Source organism: Sarcophilus harrisii, chromosome 1 (genome assembly GCF_902635505.1).
Source record: "Sarcophilus harrisii chromosome 1, mSarHar1.11, whole genome shotgun sequence".
Taxonomy (NCBI): Eukaryota; Metazoa; Chordata; class Mammalia; order Dasyuromorphia; family Dasyuridae; genus Sarcophilus; species Sarcophilus harrisii.
The window spans coordinates 283,296,553-283,319,099 of NC_045426.1; the positions used below are offsets into that span (position 1 = coordinate 283,296,553).

General features: G+C 36.6%; 1 long non-coding RNA gene across 1 annotated transcript in view; it reads left to right on the top strand.

Annotated features, from left to right (window-relative positions):
* LOC116420024 overlaps positions 1–22,547 on the top strand; it is a 228,646-nt gene that overhangs the window by 98,713 nt on the left and 107,386 nt on the right. The window contains exon 2 of the long non-coding RNA XR_004230351.1: positions 1,949–2,107. This is a non-coding gene — a long non-coding RNA (uncharacterized LOC116420024). The remainder of the gene's footprint in view (positions 1–1,948; positions 2,108–22,547) is intronic.

Below are 22,547 nucleotides of genomic sequence, written 5' to 3' on the forward strand. Positions count from 1 at the left end.
AGCTGATAATAGCATGTTGGTATTTGTAAAAAAAAAAAATTGGTTCATGTATGAATCCTATGATTTGTTGATTAGTGTAATTTTGGAGTCTGAGTATCTGGGTTCAAATTCTATTCTGATGTTTGCTAACTATGATTTAGGAAAAATCACTTAACATTTCTGACCTCATTTTCTCAATTGAAGAAGTTGGATTATATAGTTTGAGGTCCCTTCTAGTTTAAATATAGAATCCTTTAACACCAAGGCTGGTTCATATATGAAGCCTATATGTGGAATATTTGAATGAACAAGTCTACAGCTTGAGGACCTGGGTTCAAATCCCAACTGTCATTCTCAATGTGACTTTAGATAAGTAATTTAATTTCCCTAGACCTCAATTTCCTAATCTATAAAATAAAGGGATTGACATCTAAGTTCTTTTCTAGCTCAATATGTGTAATCAAGGATAATAACACTTGAGTATGTCCCAGATATTGAACTCTGTACTGTGAATATAATATTCAAGAAAGGATACACACACAAACACATTGCATATATATATTACATCATCCTAAAACCCAGAATTTTTATCCAATAGAGAGATCAAGCACACACATACAAGACATAATTTACTGGATTGCAGAGTATAAATTTAATAAATTTTATTGAATATGTATCAAACAACACACATTTTTGTACATTTAACAAAATTATTTTAATGGATGCATTATCTCATCAGAATGAGACATTCCTCTAGTAAAAATTACAACCCTTATATGCTCTCTCATTCTGTCTTATTTGTATTTATCCCTTTCCATGATATTCCACAGAAGATGCCAGAGGTTTTCTTCTTCTATTTTAATATTTCATAGATAAGAGTATAATACTTAGGATGTCAATTTATTATATTTTCACCCTTGCTATATGGCCAGTTTCATGAGAATCGATCTAACAAAAAGGTGAGGAATAGAAAGATGAATAACGAGATGTATATTTGTGAAAATGGCTAATGAAAACAGCCTTTTTTGCTTGATTGTACATTTTTGTTATGAGGTATTTTTTTCTTCTTCTCTCTAGATGAAAACAAGGAGGAAATATGAAAGAAAAGAAAAGAAATCCTTAATTATTGGAAAAAATTAAAAAATGAAATTTTAAAATTTCTGTTGCTAAAATAGAAATAGAGATCGAAACTGGGTTATCATTATATTATTAGAAAGGCAGCATGGGATAGTATATACAATATAGTATTTGGAGTATTAAAGAAGCAGATTTTGAATATCACCTTACATTTCTACGAGTTGTGTGATCCTTGAAAAATCATTTAACTTGTTTGTTGGTGTTAGTTTTCTCAAATATAACATGAAAAAAATAGCAGTACCCAATTTCCAAAGTTATTATAAGTCTTATATGTAAAGCATATTGAAAACTTTTAGACATCATATAAATATTTGCTATTATTAGATTATAATAAGGGAATTCCACTTGAAATTTCCTTAAGAATATGTTAAATCACAGCTTCAGCACCTGAGTTATAGATGTGTACAAATTATTGTTTAAAGTCTTATTGTGTTTCTTTGTTATAGAAATCCTAAGATTTTTTCATTAAATGTAGAAACCAACGATTGTTTCATACAAATGCAAGCTATGTTTCTAATAGACAACTATATTGAGGGAGGAATAATTGAGTTACACTATGATGTGGTTGTGTTTTAATATAAATGTTGTTTATTAATCTTGACAGTTTAAATAGATCAATAAAAACATATAGAAGCAGCATGCACTCAGAGTAAATACCTTCTGCAGAACATAAACTTCGGTCTTTCCCTCTTGATATTTAGAAGTACTTTGAGAGACATTTATGGTTCCACATACATTCTTATGGTCTTTATTGATTACCAGATGCATCCTGGTCCTAGGACATTATTGATTATTTTTCAACTAAAATGAAGGGATATCTTTTTTGTTGCAGGTTAATTTCAAGCAGTCAGAGTGTGGGGGTCTGAGAGATGCTAATATCCATGACATGTTGGAATTATTATGATCAACTATCCTCTTTGGATCTCACCCAGTGGTCGAGAACTTTGTATGGTAGCTGGCAAAAACTGGACTTTTAAAAACAGGAAAACAGGTAAGACTCAGAGAATCAATGTCAATCATTTCTGATTGCCACAGGGCTTCTATAAGCTGTCAGGAGTGTTGCATAATGCATAACTTTTCTATTTGTTTCCAAATTCTGAAGAAAAATACTCTCTTAGCTAGAATTAGAATATTTCAAGTATATATATATATATGTTTATAAATAAAATTATTGAGTCTCTTTCCTCTTTAGGGGAGAACGAGACTATTTAAAGATACATGTAAAGAAATCATAGGAATACTGACTTAGAAGAGTAATCTGAAACTCAAAGTACAGATATATTTTTACTTATAATTCTGTTAAAGTATAATTGTTTCTTTACAAAAGAATTTTCCAAACTATGCAAAAAATAAGCATTTTATGAAATGTGAGCTAAATGTTTCAATAACTATTTTATTTGTTTAAAGACACTGATTTGTAAAAATTGTGCTAATTAATTTATGGTTTTAAAATGGTAATGTTTATAATAGCTTACCTTTCCTATAATATACTATATTTATTAAAATAATTTCTGATCAAGATTAAGTCTAGTAACTTTCTTGAGCTCCTTCATTATTATAGGCTTCCCTGGTAAATTTCCAAAGTTTATTCATTCTATTTGATTGAAGCTTTTATTTTCAGAAAGGTTATTTGGGTCCGATATAAGCACATTGATAACATACAAAGTGTCCAGAGGAAGATAACCAGAGTAGTGAAAAGTTAGGTTGAAAGAAATGGAAATGTTAATACTGAAGAAGACAAGCTAGGAAAGGGAGTAGAAGGAAGATGTAAGAAAGTGGGTAATGAACATCAAGATAGCTGTCATTTGAAAAACAGAATTTTAGTTTGTCATGGACCCAGAGGGCAGAATGGGAGACCAAATGATATGTTTCAAAGAAGCAAATATCGGATAGATCTATAAGGGAGGATATTATGAGATTCAAATGAGATAATGAATTTATAGTACTTTCCAGCACCATACAAATACTCTTCTTGTTATTTTTAGCCTACAGTCACCAAGTCTTCAATACAGTAAGGACTTTATTCACAGAAGTTTCTACTGCTCTCCAGCTGAGTTCCAGTAATGTTTGTAGAGAAATACAGGGATGTGCTTGTAAATGTTAAATCACCCGACTTTTCTGAGAGGAAAAAAATGTATGAACACACTTTTCAGTTTAGTCTGTAGTATTAATACTTCCTTAAGTTTAAACAAATAACAAAATAATAAATCAAGACCTAATTTGTAAAGATTACCATTTTCTAAGGACTAAATATTCATGCAAAAAATTAACAATTGACTCAGCTTCAGCTGAGCTCTTGAAGCCATATCCGCATTAACATGTAACTATCAATTTCCTAAAAGATTTGAATTACCAAAAGTAACAGGCTATATGAGGACTGCCCTATTTGAAGATCTTTAAGGAGAGACTAGATAACTACTTCTCCACTAAGCTTCTAAAGAATTTTTTTTTCCAAATACAAATTGGACCAGATGACTACTTAGGGTCCTTTTCATCTTTGTAAACTTCTTTTTTTTCAGATGGGGTAAAGACTTTTTGTTTTGTATCTATAAAGCACTATATAAATGTGAACTGTGAAAGCTAATGTTGTTCCAAATATTAAGTATAAAAAAATCTCCACACGTATATCTCACAATGCAAATTTCACTCTATTTTCTGACTTCTTGGGCAACGGTAGAATTGTAGAGATCCTGAATGACTTATCCATATAAGAACTCCAGAAATATTTGATTGAAGACCCCACTTATGTGGAAGTCATAAACTCACAATTCAACCCATTTCATGATATTTGGAGATTATTTTAATTTAATAAACCTCTATTTATTAAGACAAATTTTCTACAATCTCAATGCCAATTAATGTAACTAATAAGATGTTCTTTTGCCTGCTACAGAATTAATCAAGAAGAGCCTAGATACTACTTTTGATCCAATCAATCAAATTAATAAGTTATGTGAAAACAAGCCTTAGTCAATTAGGGAGGAGCCATTAGATGAAATCAGATTAAGACAAATAGAAAATGCATTGGGATTGGTCACAATTACATCCTGATTGATGACACCAAAGGCACCAAAGGATGATCTGTTAGCTTTAATATCTCTGGGCTTATGCATAGGCAAAGAAAATAATTTAGCAGTTACTTCAATAATCAAGTTCAAGGAGGCAGCTTTAATGATATAATAGAGTTCCAAGCCAAGAGTCAGATAGTCCTGAAGTTCAAATCAAACCTCAGACAGCTAGTTAGAACTAGCTCCTGGGTAAGTCACTTAACTCCTATTAACTCCCCCCCAAAAAATTCAAGGTTCAGGAAATATTTTAAGGGATTAGATTCTTGTGCCCTCCCCTCTACCACTGGTTCTTTCAATTGGGTAAACTGAATCACTTCCAGAAAATACTTCCAGCTAGGAACTGAGGGAGGATTGAGGAAAACTAGTTTCAGAGATTGTACCATTATTAACCCTATACATGAAATGACTTGTCAAAGTTCATCAGAGAACTTTATCTATGTAGATTTCACAAAGGGACAGTTCCAATCAAGAACTGTGAGATTTGCAATATGTTATTTTTAAATTTGAGTCTACTTTCTCCTAAACTCTATATGAAAGTATCTCAGACTGATGGGGATGAGGTAGAGTGGAATATTTTCAAATCATCAATTTTATCTGTAACAAATTAATAAATACTCCTCACAGCTAATTAACTTTGACTGGTTAATTTTGTGGAGCATACTGGTTGGGGCTTTATGAATATTAGAAATATTTCAGATTCCTGAGGGTTATTCCTAGAACCCAGTGAAGAAAAGTTATTTATTACTTATTTTTCCTTCTACTAAATTCTAGTGAATGCTGGGGGATTTAACCTAAATGATGTGCTACATTTATATTGAATGGAAATCTGCCTTATAACCCCCTCATTTCAGTTCTGGTTCCTGCACAGAACAATCTTAGCCCTTCTTCCATTTTAACTTTTTTGAAAATATTGAAATCCTTCCTAAATTTTCTCTTCTCTATGCTATACATCTCATCACTACAGCAGTTCTTCAAAAGGCATAGTTTCAAGTCTGCTCACCATCTTATTTGTGTAATCCAAGCTTATACCTCAAGTAAAATAAAGTTTTGAATGATTTAGCAGCCTAATATTTTGTTGTCCATAGTTACTGTCACCCTGCCAGAGTTACATGAGTTTTAAAGATTTTTGCCTAGACTTTTTTTCTTGCCTTGAGCTGTTTTCTTAATTTTTAATGAGATGTGAAACTATTATCTTTGGTGAAAATAAGAGATAACAAGATAATCAATCACTGGAATTTTTTGCTTTTTTGACAGGTTTTCTTTTGTGTCTTTTATAAGAGATGAAGTGGCAAAATATGATTTGTTTTGTAGAATCCATTCAGGCATAAAAGTAGTTTCATATATCAAGAATTATCCTGCCATATATACTTCCTAACTTTTTTTTTTGGTAGAAGTGTATTTTAATAAAGAATACTATACTCTGGTCTAAGGAAATATTGATTGTAAGAGCATTTGCATTTTCTTGAGAAGTAAAGAAATAAGTATTAAAGAGTTATATGACTTTGGTGGACTGCTTCCGGCCAAGATGGTGGCGAGAAGGCACACAGCTGTGTAAGCTCCGCATTTTCTCTCAGAATTTACTTCATGACAAGCCTCTGAATTAATGCCTGCCTGAAAAAAAACCCAGAAATAGTTACCAAGAGAAGACATCCTTGAGATTCGCCAGGAAAGGTCTGTTTTTGTTCCAGGGTGGGACGGTTTTAGATTGGGCACAGGCTGAAGGCAGTGGCAGCGAGAGCTTGGCAGGCAGCTCACAGCCAAGCAGACCAGAGGGTGGGGTGTGATCTCAGCCGTCTCTGTGGGACTGGATACTTTGCCCTGGCAGCAAGTCAATAGCCCAGCAGAGAAGCTAAAAACACTGAGGGTGAAGAATGCAACCCCAAACAGCTGGAGTTTCTCAAGACCTGGCCACCCCTCCCCCACAGCATCTCATCACGCTCTCAGAGTCTTGGAGTACAGGCACAGCACAGTCCTGCTAGTGCTTCTTTGCTGCCCCAGCAGTCCGTAGAGGAAGCTCGGTAACGCCACCCAGCCCCTCCCCCAAAAAAAGCAGATTCTGTTTGGGTTTTTTCCTTTTTTTCTTTGCTAGTTTGTCTCTGCTTCTTCTCTGACAAAATGAGCAAAAAATTGAAAAGGACCTTAACGATTGACAGCTTTTATACAGACAGAGAGCAAACTCTAAACCCTGAGGAGACTAAAAGCAGACTGTCTCCAGGTGAATCCCCAAAGGAGGAGATCATCTGTTCCTCAGCACAGATGAATCTCATAGAAGAAATTAAAAAGGCTCTCACAAGAGAGCTAGAAGAAAAATGGGAAAAGGAGAGGGAGGCTTGGCAAGAGAGTCTGGAGAAGTCATTCCACTCATTTAAAGACAGAGTGGATAAAGAAATCAAATCCTTGAAAAATAGGATTAGTGAACTGGAAACAGAAAATAGCTCTCTAAAAAATAAAATTGGCGAAATGGAAAAAAATTCCATAGAACAAATTGGACAATTAGAAAAAGATATAAAAAAAGTGAATGAAGAAAATACTTCATTGAAAATCAGAATCGAGCAAATGGAATTGCATGACTCAAGGAGACAAGAAGAATCAGTCAAGCAAAACAAAAAAATCAAACAATGGAGAAAAATGTGAAATACCTTCTTGGGAAAACAACAGACCTGGAAAATAGGTCTAGGAGAGACAATCTGAGAATTATTGGACTCCCAGAAAAATATGATGAAAAAAAGAGCCTGGACACTATTTTCCAGGAAATTATCAAAGAGAACTGCCCAGAAGTCATAGAAACAGAGGGTAAAATAGACATTGAAAGGATTCATCGATCACCTACTGAAAGGGATCCTAAAATCAAAACACCAAGAAATATAGTGGCCAAATGCCAGAACCCTCAAACAAAGGAAAAAATACTCCAAGCGGCTAGAAAAACCCAATTCAAATATAGAGGAGCCACAATAAGGATCACCCAAGATCTAGCAGCATCCACATTAAAAGATCGAAGGGCCTGGAATATGATATTCCAAAAGGCTAAGGAACTTGGTATGCAACCAAAAATAACTTACCCAGCCAGAATGAACATCTTTTACAGGGAAGAAGATTCAACGAAATAAGTGAATTTCATCTATGTTTGATGATAAAACCAGAACTTAACAAGAAGTTTGATCTGCAAATATAGAACTCAAGAGAAACCTAAAAAGGTAAAAAGAAATCTTGGGAACTATATTTCTGTTGTAAAGATGTATAAAGAATACATTTCTTCTTACCACATCCTTGTCACAGCTTTTTCTAAAAGCATATATATGTGTGTACCAAAAGTCTAATCATCACAATTACAATTAAGGACCACAAGAGATGTGAAGTGCAGTAGTAGTTATATGTGTAGAAAAAGGGGGATACACAAGACTAATAATATTTAAGTAGAAATGACAAGATTTGGCAACTTATTGCATTCATGAAGTAAGGAAAGAATTGAAGAGGATACCATATTTGTGAGCCTGCATGATTGAGAGAGGATAGTCTTCAACAATAATAGAAAAGTCCATAAGAGAAGAGGGTTTCTGGTTTGGTTTTGGATACTCAATTAGAAATATTCCATAAGAATATTTGTGATTTGTGATATGAGGCTAAAACATTTAAGGGAATCTAGGTTTATACATATCAATCTGAAAGTTATCTACATAGAAATCAGAACTGAACCCACAAGAGCTGATAAAAATAATGTGTCATATGATGAATGCTAATCAAAGATCCATATTTCTAGGAGAAATGTAGGCAAAAATGACTTCCACCTAAAGGAAGCAGGGAACTCTGGAAAGTAGATTACATCTGAATTAAACCTTGCATTTCAAAAATGATAATAATATAGTAATATTAAAATATAATTAATATTGTATGTAGCACTTTAAAATATATATAGATGATCTCATTTAAGCCTCACAACAATCCAATGAGTTTAGATACTACATTTATAATATCACAATTTAACTAATAAAGAAACTGAGACTTAAGAAGGATTTAAATAATTTGTTTAATGCAATTTGGCATGCAACTACAAAGCAGCATTCAAACCCAGCTATGACTCCAATTTCAGAGTTTTAAACATAATGAGATAAAGCTATTCTAAGCATGAGGGAGGAACATCTTGAACAAAGGCAATAGAAGAAGACAGCATGTATTCCAGTTTGGAACTGTGTTAACATCGTGTATTTTAAGATCAGCACGAGACAGGAATTCAGATTAGGGGAAAATCGTCAGTCTTTATTCTCAGTGAAGAAGGATCGGAGGTGGAAGAGAATCGGCGATAGCAATGTGTGCAGCTGAGTCAAGAAGCTAGCTCGACCAGCTCGGAGTCTCGAACCCAGCCCAATCTCCCCCCACTTGTCTTCCTCTCTCTCTCTCTGTCTCCACCCACCAAAATCGTTATTTCCTATACAACACATCAGGACTTGCATGGAGAGTGGGCAGGGACCATTCTTTATCCAATCATGTATATTAATAGAGTATAGCCCAATTACTATCTAGCCTCATGTACTTGGGACCTCAGTGCATCAGCTCAAACCTCAGCCCATTACATTTCCCGCTTTCTTTTATTTTAGAACACCGGTGGTCATGCCCTCCCTGACTCCTCAGGGAAGTCAGAGCCCCCAAGGGGAGGTGATCACAGCCTCCCTAACTTCTCAGGGAAGGAGGTGAAAGCACCGAAAAGGAGGTGATCACAGCCTCCCTGACTTCTCAGAAAAGGCGGTGAAAGCACTAAAAAGGAGATGATCACGCCCTACCTGACATCTCAGGAAGGGAGATGAAAAGCACCAAAGGGAAATGGGGGTTGCTAGCGGGTTTCTGGGCTGAAGGGTCTTATTATGCACAAACCCATCAGCATGGGAGGTATTAACAAGCATAAGCAATAACGCAGAGGCTATTAGGATGACCCTCCCTCAGTCAGTGCAGGCTCGATGTGGTGTAACAAACATGAATTGTACACACAAGTAGCGGAATAGCAAACAATATAAATCAACATGGTGTTGGAAAAGATCACCAGAAGTCCTAGAAGGTGGGTGTAGAACAACAGTCACACATACACCTTCTTCAGCAGCCAAGAGATAGTCCAAAACCAATCTATTGTCCATTGTTTCACATGTCAGGGAATCCAATGATCCCCCTGAGTTTTTGAAGTCCTGAAAAAGTCTTTTTATGTGTTAGGGAATCCAATGATTCCAGCAGATTTTGAAGTGTTGTAACAGTCTTATCATTTCTCAGAGAATCCAATGATTCCTGAGAGTTTTCAAGTCCTATGTCTCAGAGAATCCAATGATTCCTGAGGGTTTTCAGTCCATGTCTCAGAGAATCCAATGATTCCTGAGGGTTTTCAAGTCCTATGTCTCAGAGAATCCAATGATTCCTGAGAGTTTTCAAGTCCTATGGCTCAGAGAATCCAATGATTCCTGAGGGTTTTGAAGTCCAACAATCTTTAATGTCCATGAGTCAAACGCCATAACTGCCACGCTCTTTGAATGGTGAGCACAATCAGCAACAGCACCACCCGATATTTCTTGGGTCTTCTCCTTTGTTTCAAAGGTCTGCTCTGTCTCTCGTGATGGACAAGGCGAATATGGCTCGTTGGCACCCATCTGATTCCTTCTCCACCTGTAGAGATACAAGCAAACTCCTCCCCAAAGCAGTTAGCCTATCTGGTCCTTTCCATTCACCACTTTCTGGGTCTCCACATCACCTAGGATTATCTAAAGATAGTGGAGCTGTCGCACTGGACACTGACCTTCCGGTGGGTTATAAAACCTGTCAGCCGGAGCCAGTCATCTTTGTCAAAAATCAAGAAGTTAATAGTATAAAGAGCTTAGATTTAGAAGTTCTCTAGGGTTACCTGTGGCCCTCCTCCTTTGTTTTTGGAGTAGTGTCTTAATATTCTGTTTCTCCTCTCCACTATTGCCTGTCCTTGAGGATTAAAAGGTATGCCTGTGGTGTGTAAAATCTTATACTGTGCACAAAAGTGTGCAAATGTTTCAAGTATAAGCAGGACCATTGTCTGTTTTATTGCTTGCGGCACACCCATAATGGCAAATGCTTGTATGAGGAATTCAGTGACCACTGCTGTCTCTTTGCTGCTGGCATTGCAAAAAGTGAATCCTGAAAAGGTGTCTACCACAACATGGATGAAAGACAGACGACCAAAAGATTTATAATGGGTCACATCCATTTGCCAGATTTAATTGGGTCTCAAACCACGAGGGTTCTTCCCTGGAGGCAGTGTAGGAGCGTGGAAAGGAAAGCAAGCCGTACAGGCTTTTACTATGCTCCTAGCTTCCTCTTTTGTTATTCCAAATTGTAAACGTAAAGCTGAGCAGCCTGATGATATTTAGAATGAGATGCCTGAGCTTCTTGGAACAAAGGGGTATTGACCAACATAGTTAGAAGGCTATCTGCCTTTGAATTGCCATCAAATATGGGACCTGGAAGTCCACTATGAGAATGGACATGTAATATATAGATCTTACCTGGATGCTTTCTCACTTGCTCTTGAAGTTTCTTAAAGAGCTGATATATCTTAGAGGCTGCAAATTTTATTTGGGCTGTGGCAATTCTTTGTACCACACCTACTGAATAGGCCGAATCAGATATTATATTTATGTCTCCTGGATATAAGTAAGAGCTAGAATGATGCAAGGACAATTCATTCTGCTGAGTGGACTGAAAAGGAGTTCTGACTACTCTTTATAGTTAGATCATGAGAGTACACAGCACAAATATTATGTTTGGATGCATCCGTGAAGATAGTTGGTCCTTGAAGAGGAACTTTAGAAACTTTTTCTTCAAGAGTCCATTGCCAATTATGTAATAGTCTAGTTATCTTTAATGGAGACCCATGTAAAAAATTTGGAGCCATGGCTAATAAAATTTGCCACTCTGGGATGGTCTCACCACACACATTAATTTGTGTATTGGTATAAAAGATGTATATCTTATCAGGTCTTGTCCCAGATAATTGTACTGCCTCGCTTAGTGGCCTTTAATAAAATTCTAGCCACAAGCACTGGGTAGGTGTAAGGCTTTTGATCTGTTGTGCTGGGAGGTTCACCCACTCTATCACACTGTGTCCTTGATGAAGGACTGCTGTGGGTGCCTCTTGTGTGGCAAAACTGATATCTCCAAGGGTTTTTGAGTGACTCTTTCAACCACATTGGATAAAGCCAGTTCAACTTCTCTCAAAGCCTCTTGAGCTTCTTTTGTAAGCTGGCGTGGTGAATTTAAAGCACTGTCTCCCCTTAAAATGTCATATAACGGTTGTAACTGATAGGTAGTCAAGCCTAACACTGGTCGCATCCATTGGATATCTCCTATCAATTTCTGAAAATCATTCAATGTGTTTAGCTTTTCTGTTCTTAAGGAGAGTTTTTTAACTGTAAGCACCTTAGGGTATACTTATATCCTAAATATTGAAAAGGAGCATGTCTTTGAATTTTTTCTGGTGCTATGTATAATTTGTAATTCCTTAGTGTTTCTATGGTCTTTTGTAGACATGCTTCTAATATTTGTTCCTCAGGTGCACATCCCAAAATGTCATCCATGTAATGTAATAGCATAACTTTTGGGAATGCTTTTCTTACTGGAGCAAGAGCAGCAGCAACATACATTTGACACATAGTAGGGCTGTTTTTCATTCCCTGTGGCAAAACTGTCCATTCATATCTTTTATAAGGCTCAGCTAGTTAACGCTGGGCAACTGAAAAGGCAAATCTTTTCATATCCTCCTTATCCAGAGGGATAGAATAGAAACAATCCTTAATATCTATGACCCAAAGAGGCCATTCTCTAGGCAACTGAGTAGGAGATGGAAGTCCAGGCTGAAGAGTTCCCATAGTTTCCATCTGTTCATTCACTTTTCTTAAATCCGTTAACATCCTCCATTTTCCAGATTTCTTTTTCACAACAAACACTGGGGAATTCCAAGGACTTAGAGAAGGTTTTAAGTGTCCTTGGTCAAGCTGTTCCTGTACTATATCTAATAAGGCCTGAATTTTATCTTTTACTTAAGGGCCACTGCTCTATCCACACTGGTGTATCAGTTTCCATTGGATAGGAACAGGTGAAAGTGTTGGCAGGCCTTCAACAGCAGCCCTGCTTAAAAAACCGAAGTACTCATTTTTAACCCTAATTGCTGTAAAACGTCTCTTCCCCACAGATTGATGGGGATTTTTTCAACTATAAAAGGAGTAAAAACTCCTGTTTTGCCTTCAAAAGTCCATCTCATAGGGGCAGCACTAACTTCAGCTGCTATTGATCCTCCTACACCAGACATGTAGGTGTCTGCTTTAATCTTTGGCCAGTGACTGGGCCAGTTGGAATTCTCTAATGACCGTCCGATCTGCATCAGTGTTCACCAATCCTTCCAATGGAAGGCCATTTATATAGATTGTGAGTATAGGTGGTCAGTTGTTACAGCTGCTGTCCAGTAAACTGCTGGATTTTGTGATCTGGAATCAGAATCTGGGTGACTATCACCAGGCTGCTTATTAGGATTCTGTATGAGTAAACCTGATGCTACTATTTCTCCTGGGTGATAAGTCACATTGTCTGCCTGTATTGGTGACTGGGATATTATGTACACATTCCCCAGTTTCCCACATCAGTATGTTGATGGACACTGTTTTTTACGTACTCTCAGGAGGGAAAATGGTCAAGCCTACTGTGCCTGGAGGCAAGGGATCCATAGGCTGAGAGGAACAGATTTCACCTCCAGGGGGTATCTCAGTTGTCTCAGCTGCATACAACTCTATTCTCCCTAATTGTAATCCCTTTCTTCCATCAGGTTGCTTCCTGGCTGATTGATTGTGTAATCCCTTTCTGCCATCATATGGCTTCCTGGCTGATTGGTCATATTGGGGTATTGGCCGTCTAGGCACTCTCTGGGTGCACCATTGGCTGCCATCATGCCCAAGTGTTTTTGCCTGGGGCCCTGGGGCTGGGCCCTCATCCCATTTCCCTGAACCTGTCTACATTCTGAGGCCCAATGGAAGCCTCTGTTGCATTTTGGACATGGGGTACTGGGTCATGTTCTCCCACCGTGCTTTCTCACTCTGCCTCTATACCAACATTGAGCTTTCAGATGCCCTACTTTACCACACTGAAAGCATTGACGTGTTCTCTAGAAGTCCCTTGCTGGAAGGGACCCTGTCTACCCATGTTGGTATCTTGGGAAGTCTGCATCATAGTCTGGCTATAAAAGGCATTTGTGCCCACTGTGGCACAGCGTCTTATGAACTCCTCTAAAGGAGCATCCTTGGGCAGTCCTAGTATAATCCTTCTGCACACCCTCATTAGCATTTTCCTACAAGTTGCCTTATTAAAACATCTGTTGTTGGATTTTCCCATTAGTTCTTGTGATAGCAGTCTGCAAATGTCCCATTAAAGTCAGCAAAGGCTCATCTGGCCTTGCATTATTTTTGTGAAGGCCTCACCTTTATCTATTTTTATTGTGAATCGAATCCTTACGCTTTGATAGCATTAGAAGCAATTTGCTCATATGCTGCTACTGAATAATTAACCTGTGCTGTGACGTTGCAATGGACCTATACCTTGTAGTAGGTCATAGGTGATTGCAGCATGAACAGCATTTTTGACTATTTTGTTGGGCTTGTATCTCACAGAGCTCACTATATTCAGAAAGCCACATGTAATTTTGTCCAGGTTCTAGGATACCCTTGCTATAGATTTTCAGTCATCAGGAGTCAAGACTTCGAAAGCCAAATTCTGTAACAGCATCTTAACATAAGCTGATGTAGCCCTCAATTAGTGCAGGCCTTTTAAGATCTTTAATGATTTCTAAGTTAAAAGTAGCATATCTTCGACTTTGTTGACCTGAGGCATTAGACTGGGAAATTACAGGAAACATAAGTGGTTGAAGCTCCCGGATGTCCACACCCTTTTCTTTGGCCTTCATTAAGCCCCCTTGAAGCCTGCTCAAGGTTGGTCCCCTCACTGCCCCCCCCCACTGCCCCTCCTCCCTCCATCCCCGAGGGTGGAGTTGGTGGAGGAGAGTCAATCACTTGCTCCTGGGGTAGGGCTGAAGCCACCTCCTGAGGGGAAAGGTCACCACACCCTTGCTCACTTAAGTCTCCATGCCCTGTGGGAATATGGTCATTAATCTCTTCATTGTCTTCCTCCTTAATATCATGGCTAATTTGAGGAGGAGGAAGGAGCAAGGGTTTTTCTTTCTTCTAGGATTCTTAGTGCTAACTGAAATACATTGTATAAATAAAATGCCTCCATGGAAATTTGAATGAGGACCATATTCTCTGAAATGTATGAACATCTCTTGTCCAACCTGGGACCAGTTATCTGAGAGATCTGCTCCTCCACTACGATCCAAGGGAGATGCAGTTTAATATACCCACAAATCTCGCTATCTGTTCCCAAGTTATAAGTAACCCATGTATTTCTGTCAGCTTAATCATGCTTTCCATAGCACCACTCTTGGGTGGGGTTGGGGGCGGGGATGAAGAGTCTTTAGCATTTGTCCCATTTTAGCCAAAAAAAAAAAAAAGATTACTGGTTTAGTTTTTAAGAAAATAAGTTCCTTATTTGTCTATTAACAATACTCACCCAAGTTCCTGGTCACCGGAGACTTCTTCAGTCCTTGGTTCCCACTGTTGGGCGCCAAATGTTAAGATCGTGTATTTTAAGATCAGCAGGAGACAGGAATTCAGGTTAGGGGAAAATCGTCAGTCTTTATTCTCAGTGAAGAAGGATCGGAGGTGGAAGAGAATCGGCGATAGCAATGTGTGCAGCTGAGTCAAGAAGCTAGCTCGACCAGCAGCCACACAACCAGCAGCTCGGAGTCTCGAACCCAGCCCAATCTCCCCCCACTTGTCTTCCTGTCTCTCTCTCTGCCTCCACCCACCAAAATCGTCATTTCCTATACAACACATCAGGACTTGCATGGAGAGTGGGCAGGGACCATTCTTTATCCAATCATGTATATTAATAGAGTATAGCCCAATTACTATCTAGCCTCATGTACTTGGGACCTCAGTGCATCAGCTCAAACCTCAGCCCATTACAGAACTGAAAGTCTTCATTGTCCTTCATTCTCAATATGTCATTGCTATATTGAAGTAAATTTATAATGTATCCAACTGTGGCTGATCATACCAATGTAAGCTTGGAATGCTCCACCACAGGTAAGATACAAATAGTTCATATGAACATTTGGGGTGGATTCTCTAAATCTGTTCATTTTGCATTTCTTTTGAGCTATTTCAATTCTGCTTTGCTCATAGAGCACAGCACCTTCTCTGATGAGGACATGCCATCTTGGGAAGTCCTGTGCCTATGTCTCCCAGATCATTCAATCAATGATTGTGAGTTTTCCATAAGATAGTCTTCTTGGCAAGCATATGTTTGTATTTCAAATTATATACCCAGATCATCAGAGTTGTGTTCTTTGCAGTGGGGTTTGAATGCTTAGAAGTTTAGTTCAAGAAAAGATCTCAGTGTTTGGTATCTTGTCCTGCAAGGTGATATATTTCCTAAGACACTACAAATGGAAGAGATTCCGTTTTCTGGCATGACACTGATATTTACAAGCATATAACAATGAGGTCAGTACAACTACTCTGTAGATCTTCACTTTGGTAGTCAGTCTAATATCTCTTCTCTCCCAGAGAGAAAAGCTTCTTTGGAGCTTTACTTTGGAGCTTCCAAAATACTGAGCTAGCCCTGGAAATGCATGTGTCAACCTCATTATTGATGTGGCCATCCTTGGAAAATATACTGCTAAAGTAAGTGAACTTATCCACAGCATTCAAAACCTCTCCATTTTCTGTAATTAATAATTTCACATATGGATTTTATAGTGCTGGCTGATAGAGAATTTGTGTTTTCTTGGTGCTGTTAGGCCAAGCACCAAGCTGTTAGGTTAGCACAATCACAAAAGAATTGATCCCTACTTTGTTAACATCTCAGCTCCAGAAGCTGCACTGAGTACACATTCTTCTGCAAACAAAAAATCACAAACTAACACTCCTTTTACTTTCGTTTTGACTTGAAAAATTTACTCTCAGTGTGTTAGCAGTGTCTGTCCTCGTTAAAGGTGTTTGACAACATGACTGGAAAACATTATATTTAAAAGCATGGGAGCAAATACATTGTCTTGTTCCACTCCATTGGTGACTAGGAAAGCATGAGAGCTTTGTCTATTAAGCAGAATCCAGGCAAGCATGTCATCATGAAATTGACATATAATACTGATAAATTTATCCAGGCAATCAGATTTTGGCATACTTTTTCATGAGCCCTCACAACTAACAATATCAACTGAAACTGAAACTGAAAGTTTATGAAAGGGGATAGCATGAAATGTAAAAGACAAATTATAACCATATTGGTGGGGAATGGGGGAATGGGGAGGGGTGTTCAACAACAAAATAAGTAATTCTTATTAGGAGGCCTTACAGATTTTGAACAAAGGAATGATGTGATTAAACTTGTAAACAAGCAATATGTCTTTAGCAATAATATAAAGGATGAATTAGAAAGGAGAGAGAGTGGAAGCACAAAAACTAATTAAGAGATCATAGGCCAAATAAGAGATTGCAGTGCCTAATAAGTGTCATCAAAACACAGTATATCAAACGAGATAACACATATAAAGAATTTTGCAAAGTTTAAAGTGTTGTATAAATGCTGGCTGCTATTATTATTCAAGTGCTCATCCTTCTGAATCATCCTGAAAAATTTGAAACTGTTCCATTATGGAGTCCCTCTAGATCCTCTCTTCTCTATTAACTATGTATTCTTTCTATTCTTCTTTCATCTATTCCTTCTCTATCTTCATAACTAGTTTCTTGGCCTCTTAAAGTAAATGTCCTTCAAGGTTTCATCTTTAACCCTCTTCCCTTTACATTTTTTCCTTTGACAATATCATTCACTCTCAAAACTTCAAGTATTATCACTTCTAAGCACAAAATTAATTTCCCAATACATCTCTAGCAAGGAAATTTGTCTTGAGCTCCAGGCATACATCTGCAACTATTTACATGGGCAGCTATACCAGGACACTGTACTCATATTTATGTCCAAAACTGAGTTTATTATTGCCCCCCCCTAAAAAAATCTGATTTTCTCACTCCATCATTTTTGTTAGTGGCATTAGTTTTGTCTCAAAGAGAGAACATCAGACATATTTGTCTTCACGGAGAAACTTGCCTCACCCTGTAGGGAATTAGGAGGGGAAAGGGGAAAGTAAAGAGGCAAATAGCTTTTGAAATCCAACCATGGGAATCTTTGACCAGATTCTTCATTGTAGTGACTCAATCTGCATGTCTTCAAAGTCCACAAGAATCAGAAAATATTGATTTTGCCCATATATAGTAAGGAAAGATATCTGGAGATAGTAGGTATTGAGACTAAGGCAAACAGAAGTAGTGGCAAAAAGGTATAAGAAAGGGAGAGGGGTTGTAGAATGGGAAGGCTGTTTAAGGAAAGTGGTAGTCAGAAACAAAATACTGGGAAAGAGGGAAAGGGGGAAAAGGAAAGAGAAAATCATAAATTGAGGTAAATAAGATGGTGGGAAATAGTGATTTTAACTGTGAATGGGAAATGAACTCTTCTATTAAAAAAAGGAAGCAGTTAACAGACTGGATTAAAATCCAGAATCTCACAATATGTTGTTTACAAGAAATACATTTAAAGCTGAGTGATAGGTATAAAGGTAAAAGACTAGAACATAATCTATTATGCTTCAAGTGAAGTAAAAAAAAAAAAAAAAAAAAGCAGGGGTAGCTATCCTGATCTCAGATGAAACTAAAGCAAAAATAGATGCAATTAAAAGAGATAAGGAAGGAAATTACATCCTTCTTAAAGGTATCAGAGATAATGCAATAATATCAATACATCCAAATTCCTAGAGAAGAAATCAAAAGAGAACAGGGATGTTTGGATTTTGATTATTTTGTTTTGTTTGAGAGTCTGTTTTTGCTCTTGTTTTTTGCCTTTCTCTGTATCCCCAACACTTAGCACAGGTCTTAGAAAATAATAAATACTTACTAAATACTTGCTGTGTGTCCTTATTGGACCATGAATATTGTGGTTTATATTCCATTGTTTATCCTTTTTGGTAATTGATATATAAAAGACACAGATAAGAGAGTCTGATAGAGCATATTAAAAAGACACTAGGCTTAAAAAATATATAAAGAGAAAATCATATGATAAGTAAGGTGATGAAGTAATTGTTTTCCATACTTCTCAACTTCAAAAGCTTTAAAAGAAAGAAATATATACCATATCATTAACAACTAAAATTATATATATATATAATTATATATAAAAGGAATGCAAATACCATGTAAGATAAAAGGCAAATTAAATAGTATGAAAAAACATAAATACTTTGCCCTCCCACTAATTATCCTGATGCCATGATGCCTTTTCAAAGCGTCAGAATCAATCATAGCTTTTGAAATCCAACCATGGGAATCTTTGACCAGATTCTTCATTGTAGTGACTCAATCTGCATGTCTTCAAAGTCCACAAGAATCAGAAAATATTGATTTTGCCCATATATAGTAAGGAAAGATATCTGGAGATAGTAGGTATTGAGACTAAGCATTTTTTTGGTGTTGGAAACTGTATGGAGAGAAAGGTGCTACTATAGAAATAGAACTGGAAATCCAAGCTTGTATCAGTATAGCTTCCACTGAGTAAACAGTGAACTGAGAGCAAGTTGTTCTCTCCACAATCTCACAACCACAGGAGGTTTAGGATATTCTATGAAAAATAAATACTCTTGAAAAAGCAATAGCAGAGGGAAGGGGCTAACCAAAAAGAATAAAAGTGATGTTATTGGAGCAATGAAAAAAAAAGACAAGAAAGAAGGCCACATTTAATCACAGATCCCTGTAAGATAAAATAACACTGAGTCACTTCAAGCCAGAAGGAAAAATCAGTCAGAATGCAAATATATATATATATATATATATATATATATATATATGAAGAATTATTTTTTTATTTAATAGCCTTTTATTTACAGGTTATATGCATGGGTAACTTTACAGCATTAACAATTGCCAAACCTCTTGTTCCAATTTTTCACCTCTTACCCCCCACCCCCTTCCCTAGATGGCAGGATGACCAGTAGATGTTAAATACATTAAAATATAAATTAGATACACAATAAGTATACATGACCAAAACGTTATTTTGCCGTACAAAAAGAATCAGACTCTGAAATATTGTACAATTAGCTTGTGAAGGAAATCAAAAATGCAGGTGGGCATAAATATAGGGATTGGGAATTCAATGTAATGGTTTTTAGTCATCTCCCAGAGTTCTTTGGGAATCTAGACACAAAGTTTATCTAAGAAGGAATATGTATAGTGATGCTACTTCCTAAAAAGTTGGCCTTAGAACATAACTAATCCTTAAATGAGTAAGCTTTAATACCCATCACAAAAATGATAGGCATCTTTATTCCTCCCTAAACCCAACTACCTAGGCCCTCATCTCTTCTCACACACATAATCATAATAGCCTCCCAACTAACTTCCCTACACTCAAGTTTCCACTCTTCAATCTATCTTCCCCATAGCTGACACATTATTCCTATTCCTATTCCAACAGTCCCAATCTGAACTGAAAGTGGATATAAATAATGGGTAGAAAAAAGTAGCTTTGGCATCATGACAATCTGGCTTTATAGCATTTATCTGACATATACTGTTGTCTACAAGGATATCATAAGAGACATTGTCTAAACTAGTCCTTGACTCCAAAATGGAAATAGATTTCTTTGATAATATAGTGAGTTTCTCATCACTGAAAGGCTAGATCTTATAGAAAAGATTTCTTTACAAAGTAAAGCATTGCACAAGATGATTCCTAAGGTCTTTTCTCAAGTTAAGGTTCACCTGTCTGTGCTTTACATGTTCTTGAATGATGAATGCTAATCACTACGATTTTTTTTCTTTTCTGAATCATTTGGATTTAATTTCCAAGTGGCTAACAAAAGGATTTTTTGTCATTAGACCATTTCACATAATAGAAAGATCTGTCCCCAAAGAACTTAGAGTGTCTCTGAATTAAGTTAGATCAACTTCGTAGGCAATCAACAAGAGCAAACAAACTCCTACCATTGCCAAACCTCTTGTTCCAAGAGGATCCATCCACTCACATTGCATTTTAAACATATGTAGAAAATATTATTATTTAATCTAGAATTTCTGAAGCTATTAGGGAGAGTTTCCATATGCCTGATGACTATGGGTGCAGTTTTACCAACAAAAACAAAATAGAGATACAGAAAGAACCAATTGATTGTTTTAATGAGTCCTTGAAACATGTTCATGAAAAAAACTTGCATGCCAACTGATGATTTATTTGTTTATTTCATTTGATTTTACTTAACTGCACATAAGGGAGGTGGGTGACAGAAGCTTAATTTATTTGTTTCCTTTTTTAAAAAATGTAAATTTTGGATCTCAAACTATTTTGATATATCATAGTGGTTTTATGAAGAAGGGATAGACATATTTTAAAATTTCTGAAGTCTGCATAGCTTTCCTGGATTGGTTAATTTTTTGTTTCACAAAATAATCAGTATGGATTATGTCTTTCCACCCATAGAATTGGAAAGTAGTTGAGAATACAGGAGCATAATTAATTGGTAGTAGCTTCTAGATAATCTTACTGATTACCTCAGTTTGCTTGTTTCCATTACTGACCCCTCAAAAAAAAAAAAAAAAAAGACAACCACATGCTGGTTAAACTCAATTAACTCTTTCACTCTTAAATAAAGCTCTTATCAGTAAGAACTGAGAATAGCTGAGAGGCATTGTGGGAGGAAAAAGGAAGCTTAGAATAGCATTCTTGTCCCATTTGCAGAGATGATTGATAAAGAGAAACTTTTTATGCTGCATAATCTAGATTCATAAAAGTATGAAAAATAGGGTCTTTTCAAATTCCCATTATTTATCCTACCACAAAAATCAGAATACAAATGCCTCTTTTCATGAGTTCATGTAACCCAAGGTCAGGGATTTCAGCACAATAGACTATAATTAGAAGATCTTTCAATCTCTTGGATTTTCAGATACTCAATCTAGATGGTATTTCATTGGATCCATGGTTTCATTGAATGGAGTACTTTCTTCCCCTGGTAGAAATTGCAACCCTCCTATATCTTTTCTTGTTATGGGATTCTTGTCCATGGTCTTCCACAACCCAGTCCATAGAAGATCTAGACAACATAATGGAGACTATCCTTCAAGTAGTTGAATATTTTATGTTTAGCAGTAATAGCTGTCTAAATGTTATCATTCTTTCATGACTAGGCCAATTCCTTTTTTGATCCTATATATCAGAGATTAGGTCCTTCATGCCACATCATTGGTGATTGTAATTGGCAACATTCTGAGTTATACTTTTATCTGCCATGCATTTTTCAATTGCCATTCAAGTCACTATTTGTTATTGTTGTTATAAGATTCCAAAATAATAATTAGTGATTAAAGGAATCTTAGGAACCTTTTGCAAATGAGAAAAGTGAGGCCCAGGAAAGTCTTGCAATTTGCTCAGACACTCCTAAGATCATGATATCCATTGATTTATAGTCATATAATATATACAATCACCCATCACAAATTAGAGTTTAAAAGACAGAGTGAGGAATTTGGCAGCATGGAATGGCTTGAGGTCATTAAAAGGATCACAGTTTTCCAAATTCAATCCAGTGTTCCATTTAATTTTGATCCCAGTTCATTTTGCATTTATCATTCCATTTACTGATACTCTAATTCAATGAGTTTTCCATCCAACTTTATGCCATAATCTGAGCATAATATAACTTCTTCCACTTCTTTTTCATTGTAGATTACTTAGTAAATCTAAATCTGTTTGCTATTTGAATGGCCACTATTCTCATTGAAGAGGCCCACAAATATTTTGTGCTTTAAAGCAATGAGTATAATATTACTCAAAGAGGGAGATATTTTGGAAATAACCACATCTTTAGGAAAATTCATCTTCAATTAGAACATAATATATTATCCATCAGCATAGCAAATCCCCTCATTGACTTCCTCTTTAAAGATCTATTCATGATATAGAGAGATGAGCCTTCTAGATAATCTACAAGTCTTTGGGGATTTTTTTCCTATCTGGACATGTTTTCCAAAATACATTCCACTACTCCCCACTTTATCCACCAAGCAAATTATTTCTGTAAAGAGTACCATCATCCCTCCAGTTTTACAGGTATATAACCTTGAAATAATTTTCAGTTTTTCACTGTTCCTCAATTTTCATCCATAGTCATTTGCCAAGTCTTTGTCAAGTTCATAGTTAAACACATAA